Here is a 10,641-nt window from a genome sequence, read left to right on the forward strand (position 1 = left end):
GGGAGCTCCCACCCTCTGGAATGAACTACCCCCAGAGATCAGGGTGATACCTGATCTCCCTTCCTTCCGCCGCGCCCTTAAGACATGGTTATTCCAGCTTGCAGGACTGGCCTAGGGTAATTTTTAGAGGGGGTTTTAAATTATATTTTAATTAGACCATACTTAAATATTTCCTTTTAATTAATTTTAATCCTGTAATTGTTATTTGTGTATTTTTTAATCGATTGTTAGCCGCCCTGAGTCCGCAAGGAGAAGGGCGGGATATAAATTTAATTTAATAATAATAATAATAATACTTTTAAAGTGGTGGGGGTGAAGGTAAGCTCCCCTGGAGCTAGGGACTTCTCCATTCTTCGGGCTGCCTTCGTTCAACTGTTCGTTCGAAGCTAGACGCGGATTCAATCTCTGCCTTCAAAGAGAGCGTGAGTGTATTTTTTAAAGGCAGACAGAGCCTGCCAGGAAGATCTGACCGGGACTTTTATTGAAACCTTAACTCTAAATTTATAAAATCTTCTTCTGTTTTCTTCAAATGAACTTGAAGAGTAAAGAATATGGCTGCGGAAGGGCGTTTCTTTTCTCCTCTGCTGTGGAACTCATATGAGACTTTCACTTTTTAGAAACTTTCTCTTGGACTTTCTATTAGCTACATTGTATTGACTGAATAGGTTTTTTTTGCTTCTATTGTTGCTGGGTGCTTTTATAAAATTTTACAGTATTTTTAAAAGACTTTTACAAGATCTTATATTATAATGCAAATACAAGAAGGGAAAGAAAAAAAAAAGTAAAAGTAAAAAGTAAAATGGCCTCTAAGCGTGGAGCCTTTGTTCCTCAGAAGATTATTTCCCCCTCTGTTGTCCAAATACCACAGCAGACTAAATCAAGGAGTCCTCCACCTAAAATAAGGAGTCCTCCACCTTCTCCCCCAGCCCCAGCACTTACACTGAAAAATATTCAAGATGCATTAAAGGATAATGCAAGACAAATAAGAGTAGAAATGGAAGAATTGTTTGAAGAGAAGCTTGAAGAGAAGAATGTAGAGATGAGAGAAGACATACTGTTAGCATTGCAAGGCTTGGCTGGGCATGCAGAATGTATTGAAGGAAGGGTGGATGAAGTGGAAGAAAATCTTGAGTGCTTGGATTTTAGAATGGAAAAAGTGGAGGAGAATGTGGATTTAATTCAGAATGAGGTCATTTTGTCACAATATAGGGAAATGGAATACGCAGTGAGAATAAGAGGGCTTAAAGAAAATGCTCAAGAGAAATTGGAGGAAATTGCAGCAGATCTGGCTGATAACTGCTGCAAGATTATTAATTGCTCAATATTGGAAAATGAAAGGTTTACCTACTACAGAAGATTGGATATTTCAAGTGTCAAACTAAGCTGAAATGGCCAAGATTTCCGCTTATGTGAAGGATTACTCACAAGAAAGATATATATATTGGTTTGGAGAAGATGGATTGATTATATTGAGTTGAAATATGGAACAAAAAATATCATCTGGTTTTTGAATGAACCTCTGATTTTTAATATTTAAAATTATGTTAATATTATGGTATTTAATAATTGTATATTTGTTTTAAAAGAGAGTTAAAGGAAGTTATAGATTTGTTAGATTAATAGTTGATTAATGTTAGTTAGATTATGATTATTTTATTGTTAATCCTGTGATTGGCTCTGGGAAGTGAGGGGGGGAGGGGGGATTTATATTGTAAAATTTTATAAAATTTTCAATAAAAAAAATAAAAATAAAAATAAAAGGGAAGGTGTGGGAGGTGCTGGTGGCCGAAGGCAACCGTTTGTGTTGAGGATCGAGTTTCTGTGGACTGTATTTGTTTGTCTTGAACATTGACTCTGTGAGAATAAAAGGGGTTGGGTTTTTCTTGCGGTTCCTGCCTGTTTCATGGAAGAGGAGTGTCTCCTTGTGAGCATAACCAGGACTCATGTAGGCTGGGACAGAACACTACCAACATCCTGGTAATGGGAGCTAAGAAATTGACTTTGGGAAAAATAATGAGGATCCAGATGCCGTAGATTGGACAAAACATTGTCATCCTTCTGGACAATCCAGAAGGATGGTTGATTATGAGCTTCACAGCTTGAGTTCAGATTACTTGATTAACTGTCTTGTCGTGTTTAAGACAAGCCCGTCCTCCTATTCGTCCTGGCGAAGGCCTGCTGCAAATCATCGGCTGAGAAACTTCAGCTGATGGGATGCATAAGAGCATTCTCTACCATACTGCTGACCCTTTGGAACTGCTTGTCCTGCAGGGTGAGACTTGCCCCCAACCCTCCTAACCCTTCCACCAGGCTCTGCCAGTTGGCCTGGGATCCCAATAGGCGAGTCCATCGCTGGAGCTGGCTGCCCGACTAATTAGCTGACATCACCTCTCCCCCGCAGTTCCTCCACCCGTCTTTCAATTCACATTATTGTACTTTTCTTGTTTTCATTGCTTTCGTATTGTTTGTTTACATTTTTTTTACAAGGCCCTTAAGAGCAGTTTTGCCAACGGTCCTGGGGAATCCAGGGTGGGATGGAGCCCATCAAGGGGCTTATCCGATTTAGTGCTGTCACCAGGAGAGCGGGCGGCTTATTGCTTTTATGGATACAGGTAATCCCCCAGGTACGACTGTTCATTTAGTGAATTTTCACAGCAATGAATTTATCCAGAAAGGGTATTGGCGTTAAGAAATTCAAAACGGAGACCAAAAGGAGACCTCTATAGCCATGGGACTTGGATTCAGCCACATCTGCAGCAGCAGTCACATTTAACTCTGTGACTTCCCCTTTGCCATTCAGGGTTATGACACGCAATTCTCTCAAACTGGCAGGGTTTTTTCCCCCCTCTGGTCACATGGCCACACAAGATCTGGTGATTTTGCAGGCAGTGCTGTTTCTGTTTTTTTGGGTGCTGAGTGGAGGATCTGCTGCCGCTGCCTGGAGGATCATTTTTTTGCAGGCTTGAGGGCTAGAATTGCCTCTAAGTATTTTTTATTTTTTTTGTTACTCTATAGCAGGGGTCCCCAACTTGGGCTGCAGGCTATTGGCCACCAGACCACATGAATGGCTGATTAATGCAAGCATCTGCGCACACATGCACAGCCCCACTCCGAATGTCACCAGGACCGTTGTGGGTGTTCGCAACCCCACTCCGAGTGTTACCGTGAGCATTATGGATGTTTGTGGCCCCACTCGTATGAGCAATGGGTGTTCAGGCGCGTGCACATGTTCACCCCTCCCACAAAAACATCCCTTCTTTTCCCCCCTCCAGGCTACCAATGCCAAAAGCTTGGAGAACTCTGCTCTATAGTGCTGTACTGTTTGTTTGCAAAATGTTGTAACTTAAACAATAAGCTCTGTGGAAAACTAAGCCTAAGCAATTGGGAAACTCAGATAACAAAGCCCATCAAGATCTCCTTGCCCTGCCCCTGATGGGATTAACTCCCAAAATAGGAACTGGACAAAAGGAGTATCTGTCAAGACAGGAAGGGGAACTCTGGACAACCATTAAAACACAAAAGAAGGAACCATCAAACTTCATAGCCCTAGAGTAGAAAAAGCCTATAAAAACCACAACTCAGGACCTGAAAACCACCTTGCAAGGCAGGAACTTTGAAGTCACTTTACTGCCTTCCTGTAATAAAGACCTGCTTTGCAGTAGCTGCTATTCTCAATTTTCTTCATCGTCGGCTTTTCCCAGCTGGAAACGAACCGGGAAATTCTTCTGACAGACTCAAATTAACACATTTGATTTTAATAATTTGTAAAGTTTGAATCCAATTTGTTTTGACTGTTTTTTTTTACTTACAACCCCCTAATGGCTCCATCATACCTGGAGAATTATATTGGGTTTTTATTTTTATAAGCCACCCATAATTACTAAGAGCGTGCAACTTTCTGGAGAAAGACAGCTGGGTATGCAGTACAGGTAATCCCCCCGATACAAGTGTTTAGTGAGTTTTCACAAAAATGAGGTTACTCAGAAAGGGTACTTATATTAGAAATTCAAAATTGCGGCTTCCGGTTCTGGTTTGTGGCGGTGCGGTCGAGCGAAGGGTGTTGTCCCTTTGCCGATCGAGTTTCCCCTGCAGTTAGACCCCTTAGAGGGTCGAAAAGACGCTCTGGAGGAGCGTCTACCGTTGAGGAGGCTTCTCGGAGAGTTGCAGAGGAGCAGCGGCGTCCTCTGTGCACTGAGTATCTCCTTTTAAAGATCGGCCAGTAAAATGGCTCATCATTTAGCTGCGCCAACCATAAGCCATAAGATCATCTAAGCAAGCAGACCCATTGTGGATAGGTACAGGACCTTCAGAAAATCCATGGCATTACAGCAAAACAAGTAGACTCTTTTAAGTTCAGAGAAAAATTGTCTAAATTATGTAATTTAATTGGATCAGAATTCCAACTGGTGGTGTGGCTGGTGGCAGGGAATGATGGAAGTTGTCACTCAACACCTGGAAATTCACCTTGGGGAGGGGCTAAAAATAGGATATTGAATATATGAATATTCTGTTTCATTACAGAATCCCAATATGTATCCAGCATCTACATTTATGAGTTAAAAATTAAAGTTTTAGCACACACACCCACAAAAAAGTAATCAGTGGTACCAAATGACTACATGGTTTTTTACTCAAAGCCAGAAAAGTTGCTAGCTTCATAATTTGTTAACAAAATAGTAATTTTACTTTTTAATGAGAAATGATTTAGCACTTCCAAGTTAAATGCTCTGGAAAGACTCTCCTGTGTTTCCTATTTACTAAAAGCAGAGTTCGACTTGCTTACCAGCCACAGAGGGGAGACTAAGTGATTTATTCTCTACTCCACCTTCCTAGATAGAATTCCTTGCCACTTATAGTGACTAGTTAATAATTAAACATATTCTTAATTAAGGTATAGTTTCTGAGTGCCATATTAATGGCTTGATACTACAATGGCTGAATTTGCATGTTCTAATAAGGCATAATTCCCAGTTTAGCATTTGATGGATTATGAAACCACTATGTGCTGAGTTACTGCAGACATTTCATTTCCCTTGGTTGCTCACATTAGCAAACCAGGAATCTAAATTTAGAATAGCTTTCCATTATATTTCAACATAAGGCATAATTAACTCTAGGAGAAATTAGATGCTAGAGTAAAACCAAGCCTCCAAGCTATATATATACATATATAGCTTGGAGGTGGAAAATATGCATGAAAATGATATGGTCAACTGGGCCAACCTATAGGGCCCTGGGGTCAGGGGATGATGTGGGGCCCACCACCCATACCTGTCACGTTCGATGGACACCCGGATCGCCTGGCGATGTTCCTAACCCATGTGATAAACCACCTGGATCGGTATGCTCGGCTCTACCCGTCCCAGTGGGCCATGGTGGTGGCGGTTTCAGTGGGACTGCAGAGTGAGGCAGCGGCATGGGCAGCGGATCTGTATAGCGACCATGCCCGGGAGTTGGCTGACGCTGGGTTGTTCCTGGATGCATTGTGCTCCCGCTTTGAAGACACTTCCCGGGTTCAGCACGCTGAGGCGGAAACGCAATTTTTACAGGCAATTTATCCCCTTTTGCCGCGGTAGCCCTTCCCCTGACTGACTTGCTGCGCACAAAGCACACAGCCATGGACTTCGTAGAATTACCAGAGAACCGAGGGTACACCGTTATCTGGACTGTGATTGACCTGTTTTCCAAACAGGCCCATTTTATTCCATGCAAGGGGCTGCCATCAGCCCGGCAATTGGTCAGGTTGTTCGTTGACCATATTTACCGTCCCCATGGAGTGCCCCGGCGTATTATATCGGATCGGGGGGGTGCAGTTTACCGCACGATTCTGGCGGGACTTCATCAGATACATAGGGTCATCCCAGGGTCTAAGCTCGGCATACCACTCCAGCACCAACGGAGCAGCTGTGCGAGCGAACGCCATGGTGGGGCGCTACCTACGATGTTATGTCTCATACCAGCAAACAGACTGGGTGGACCTGCTCCCATTCGCCGAAGTGGCCTACAACTGGGTGGACCTGCTCCCATTCGTCGAAGTGGCCTACAACAACACTGTGCATAGCAGCACAGGGTTCGCTCCTTTCCGGGTGATGCATGGGGTGGATTTCATCCCGATCTCTGAGTGGCCCCAAGGGACCCCCTTGCCATGTACACCTCAGGAGTGGATGGCACGAGTGGAAGGCCTGTGGGGCAGGGTTAAGGAAGCATTGGTGAAAGCGGAGGCGGAAACTAAAGCACAGGCCAATAAAAAAAAAAGCCGAGCACAAGCCCTTTCAGGTGGGCAACTGGGTGTACTTGTCCACCAAATACCTACGCTCGGGGGTGCCCTGTAGAAAACTGGGCCCCAAGTACGTAGGTCCCTTCAAGGTGGTTCAGGTCATAAACCCAGTAACCGTGAGGCTGCGACTGCCTAGGGAAGGTGCACCCTGTGTTCCATAGGAGCCTGTGACTTGCGTGGGCCGGTTTGGGCCTATGAGAAACCAGGTTGTTGTTTTTTTTGTGCCTGGTCACGTGGCCAAACAAGATCCGGTGATTTTTGCGGCCGGCATTGACTGTTTTTGTTTTCCTGGAGCTGCGTGGAAGATCTACTGCTTGCTGGGCTTGATAACTACAGTACTGTAGTGAAAGGAATAAAGTATTATTCAGAAATTTCTAATGAGTCTAAAGGTTGTCAGAAGAAGCAGAAGCCAACTTAAAGATCAGAAATAATAATATATAATAGTGTTGACAGGTACAAATGTGAGAAGCAGAAGTCACTAGCTAACTGAAATTGCAAGCAGAGGAAATATCAAAATAACTATAGAAGCCGAGCTGTGATAACATTAGATGGTGAACAAAGGGGCTTCCGGGAACATAGGAAGGAATAGTGGTTTTAGGCGGCCCGAAGTAGGTATCGGAGGATTAGATAGGGGCACTGAGTGCGACAGGGGAGGGGGGAATCTGCATCGGGGTAGGATATAAAAATGTGTCAAACAGCTTTTTAAGGTATAGCTGAACTCCTGCGTGTGTTTGTCCACCAAGCCTTTGCAAACGCTTTATTTTGAATAAAACTTTGTTGCTGTAATTCCAAGTGAGTTTGTTTGTTTTGGGATCTTGAGCCACATTCCAAACAGTAGAGAGCTAGAATTACTTCTGTAGGTATTTTAAAATATTCTTTTTTGTTACTCTATACTACACTGTACTATATTATTTGTAATCGCTTTGGGAACTGCTCTGCTTTTTATTGTGTTTGTTAAGTACAGTATTCTCCAGCATGATTGATGGAGAATCCACGAATGAGTTAACCTTATCTTCCTGCCCTTTAAAACTAAGCCAGTCAATCTTTGCCATGCCTCTCTCCAGGATTAGGAGTCCCCCAGTCACGACTTAGTCTTCGGCCAAGAGAGACGTGGCAAAGCTTGGATCTTAGTCTCAGGCAGAAGCAATGATCAGTTTGTATTGTTCTTGCTTTTTTTGTTTCTCCCCCACCGGCAAGTATAAATAGCTGTCATTCTGCCAGTTAAGCCAGTTCTGTTTTCTGTTGCAATAAATCATGTTGTATTAACCCGGTCTGGTTAATGCCTCCAAAAACCCACTACACAATAGGTGGTATGCCTTACTTCACAGAAAGTTAGTTCAACTAAGGACTGTAGTCCAACATGTGATTAAGCGTCTCTGTGACACGACTCACATGGGAAAGACTGCCCCAGAGTGTTTGTATGCCCGGTGTCATAGGGAACAGGCTACCTGCTAAATGGCCAGCATCTGGGCTGCTGTTGCTTTGTCCCTAAAAACCTCTCAATAGCCAGCCCAGTAACTAGTAGTTATAAAATTCTAGCAGAGAGACAACTGGGGATGCAGTGTTCAAGTGCAGTGAGAAAGAAGGTGGATTGTGTTAGTTTGGGGAGTTGAAGCAGCCCAAGACAAATAATTACTCTTCTCCAGAAGTAGGACTCACTACTAGTAGTAAGAGAATAAGAACTGTAGAACTAGAGAAGAGTGTAATAGTGTAGAGCAAGTACTAGACTTTGAGTACTAGTGTGTGTTGTTTAGAGCAGTGGTTCTTAACCTGGGCAATATCGTCCCCCAGAGAGTGATTTTGTTTTTCAGGGGAGTGATGGAACAAAAAGGGGCAACGCAGGGGTGAAGGAACGAAAAGGGGACGATATGAAGGCGATGGAACAAGAAGTTTTGGGGACACTTTTGAGCCTTCCCCTGCTGCTTCGAGCCTCCTCTGACATTTGCAGAGACAGAGAGAGGCACTTGTGCTTCTCTCTCTCTCTCACGCGGATTTGCCCCCTTGCAGGGCTCCTGATTGGCCCTGCGCCCAAGTGCCCCACCCCTGGGAGAAGCACAGCCAGGAAGTCCCTTTCCCTGGCTGGCCCCGTCCGAGGTGCATGTGGCCGGAGAACCGCGCGGGGAAGCCCCGGGATCCCCGCTAGAAGCCCGCCAGAGCCTCAGCTGAGCGGGCCAGCCTTCCCGCAAAAGCTGTGGCCCTGAGGGAGAGCAGCCCCTGCAATCCCGAGCCGCAGGACCATTGGCCCAGCTGGCCGGGAAGGCGCGCTGGAGTCCCGGCTGCTTTGTCGGCGAAGAATGTGAGATGAGCAGAAGATGGGGGGGAGAGAAAGGGAGGAGGGAGGCATTTTCCAACCAGCAGCAGAAGAGCCCCGGCCAGACCCGCGGGAGTGCCTCTTCCTGGGGCCCGGCGCCAGCTTCCTTGCCCTCCTCCTCCTCCCCTTCTTCCTCCTGCTGCCCCCGGGTGGAAGTCCCGGTTGGGGCGCCAGCCGGTGGGGGCATAGCTCTCTGGGCGACGCTGGTGGGTCGCGGATCGCCGGGAGCGCCGCACGGTACAGAGCAGCCCCAGCTCCTCCAGCATGACGGACCTAGCGGCAGCACGGGAGGCTCTAGAGTTGGTCCTGGAGGGAGGCGGATTGTTGCCCCGGTTCCGACCGACGGCGGCAGCGCGGGAGGTTTGGCGACGCAGCTGACGGGGGTGTGTTCCTTTGGAGGTCATCAGCTCTGACAAAGGTCCACATTTCATCACCAAAGCAGTTCAAGGCATGATCCCTTGCCTTGAACATCGCCTGCTCTGCTTATCACTCCCAACCTAATGCTAGGGTTGAATGAACCAACTGGACAGTTGGCCAAAATTGCCCAAGAGGTGCCACTGCCATGGTCCCAAGGCCCTACCAAATTGTGCTGTTGCAATTACATTATCAGTTCTGCTCGCCAGTAAGCATGAAGACCTTCAGCTCCTCATCNCTGTTCCTTTCGCCGCAGAAGAAGTGGGCCAGTTGGGCCGGGCTATTGGTGCCGGCGGTGAATGAAAGTGACACCCCTCAAAAATAAGACCTGGTGTCTCTTTTCTCTGAATAAAGTTTCCTGCTTCCTTGTCAGTTAAGCAGAAAAGCACATGTGGACTGTGCATTGTCTATTCTGTAGGGCAGGGGTCCCCAACCTATGGTCTGTGGCCCAGTACCGGTCTGTGGCCTCTTGGCCACCGGGCTGTGGAAATGGCTCCACTCATACTAGCGCCACCGTGAGGCTAGCCATGTGGGCGCTAGCAGCCGTATGTGCATGCGCACAGGCCCTAGCACCGTCGCTGCAGGTATGCGTGGGGTCTGTTTGTGGGTACGCACCCACACATGTAAATTTGCTTGCTCCTCTTTGCCTCCGGGCCTCTGCTGTAGGGCAATACACAGAATTTCTAGCCTATTCCTTTTTAAACGAAGATTGGGGTCTCGTGGTGACCTGTGACTATGCCACGTGGGGTCTAGGATCCTTTTGGCTCCCATCCTTGGCCACGCCCCCTTCTTCTCGAGCCCCCTGCCTCCACCCATTTGCATCAAGTGTTCCTCCTCAGCTGGCCCACCCCCAATTCTCCCTGGCCCTTTTCCTCGCACTCTTTGGGCCCAGCCCATTCACCAAGGCCAAGGGGAACCCTAAATAAAGGGTTGGTGACTAACATGCTCCTTGGTGACTAACATGGCGGACCAAGGAGCTATGTTAGTTGGTGACTAACATAGCTCCTTGGTGACTAACATGGCGGACCTACCGGGGTTAGCTCCGTGACGAAGCGGAGTCCTCGGCGGGAATGGGGGGCCTCTTGAGGGTTGGGGGCTTCGCCACGACCCTAATTCAGGGTGCTGAGCTCGCCGGCAGCCCGTTGTGCGACTCCCCGGTCTTCGGCTGGTCGGAGTCACTGGTCGGAGGACTCGGCCCGGCGAGGACTTGATAGGGCGAAGGACGCGGCCCGGCGGAGGATCCGGCCCGAAGGACTCGGCCTGGCGGAAGATCTGGCTGGGATGGAAGACTCGGCTGGGACTTGGCCCGACGGAGGATCTGCCCCGAAGGACTCGGCCCGGCGGAGGATCTGGCGGGGACGGAGGACGCGGCAAGGGCCCGGTGGAGTGCGCCCGGGTTCGGCGGGAGCCGGTGAGTGCCCGATGGGCGCGGATGCCTATGCCTGTGCCTGCGAAGGCCGAGGGCCGACTAATCCGAGGCCCTTCGCTAGAAGACTCTGCGGCCGGCTTCTGGAGGCCCGAGGGAGTCGACCGCGGTGGCTTTCGGGAGTCGGCCGGCGGTGGCTCCGTGGGCCGCTAAAAAGATCAGACGGCCAAAAGATCAGACGGCCAGTCGCGAATATGGACACGGCGAAGGCCC

Source organism: Protobothrops mucrosquamatus, unplaced genomic scaffold (assembly GCF_001527695.2).
Source record: "Protobothrops mucrosquamatus isolate PMUCROS unplaced genomic scaffold, P.Mucros_1.0 scaffold1939, whole genome shotgun sequence".
NCBI classification, from domain to species: domain Eukaryota; kingdom Metazoa; phylum Chordata; class Lepidosauria; order Squamata; family Viperidae; genus Protobothrops; species Protobothrops mucrosquamatus.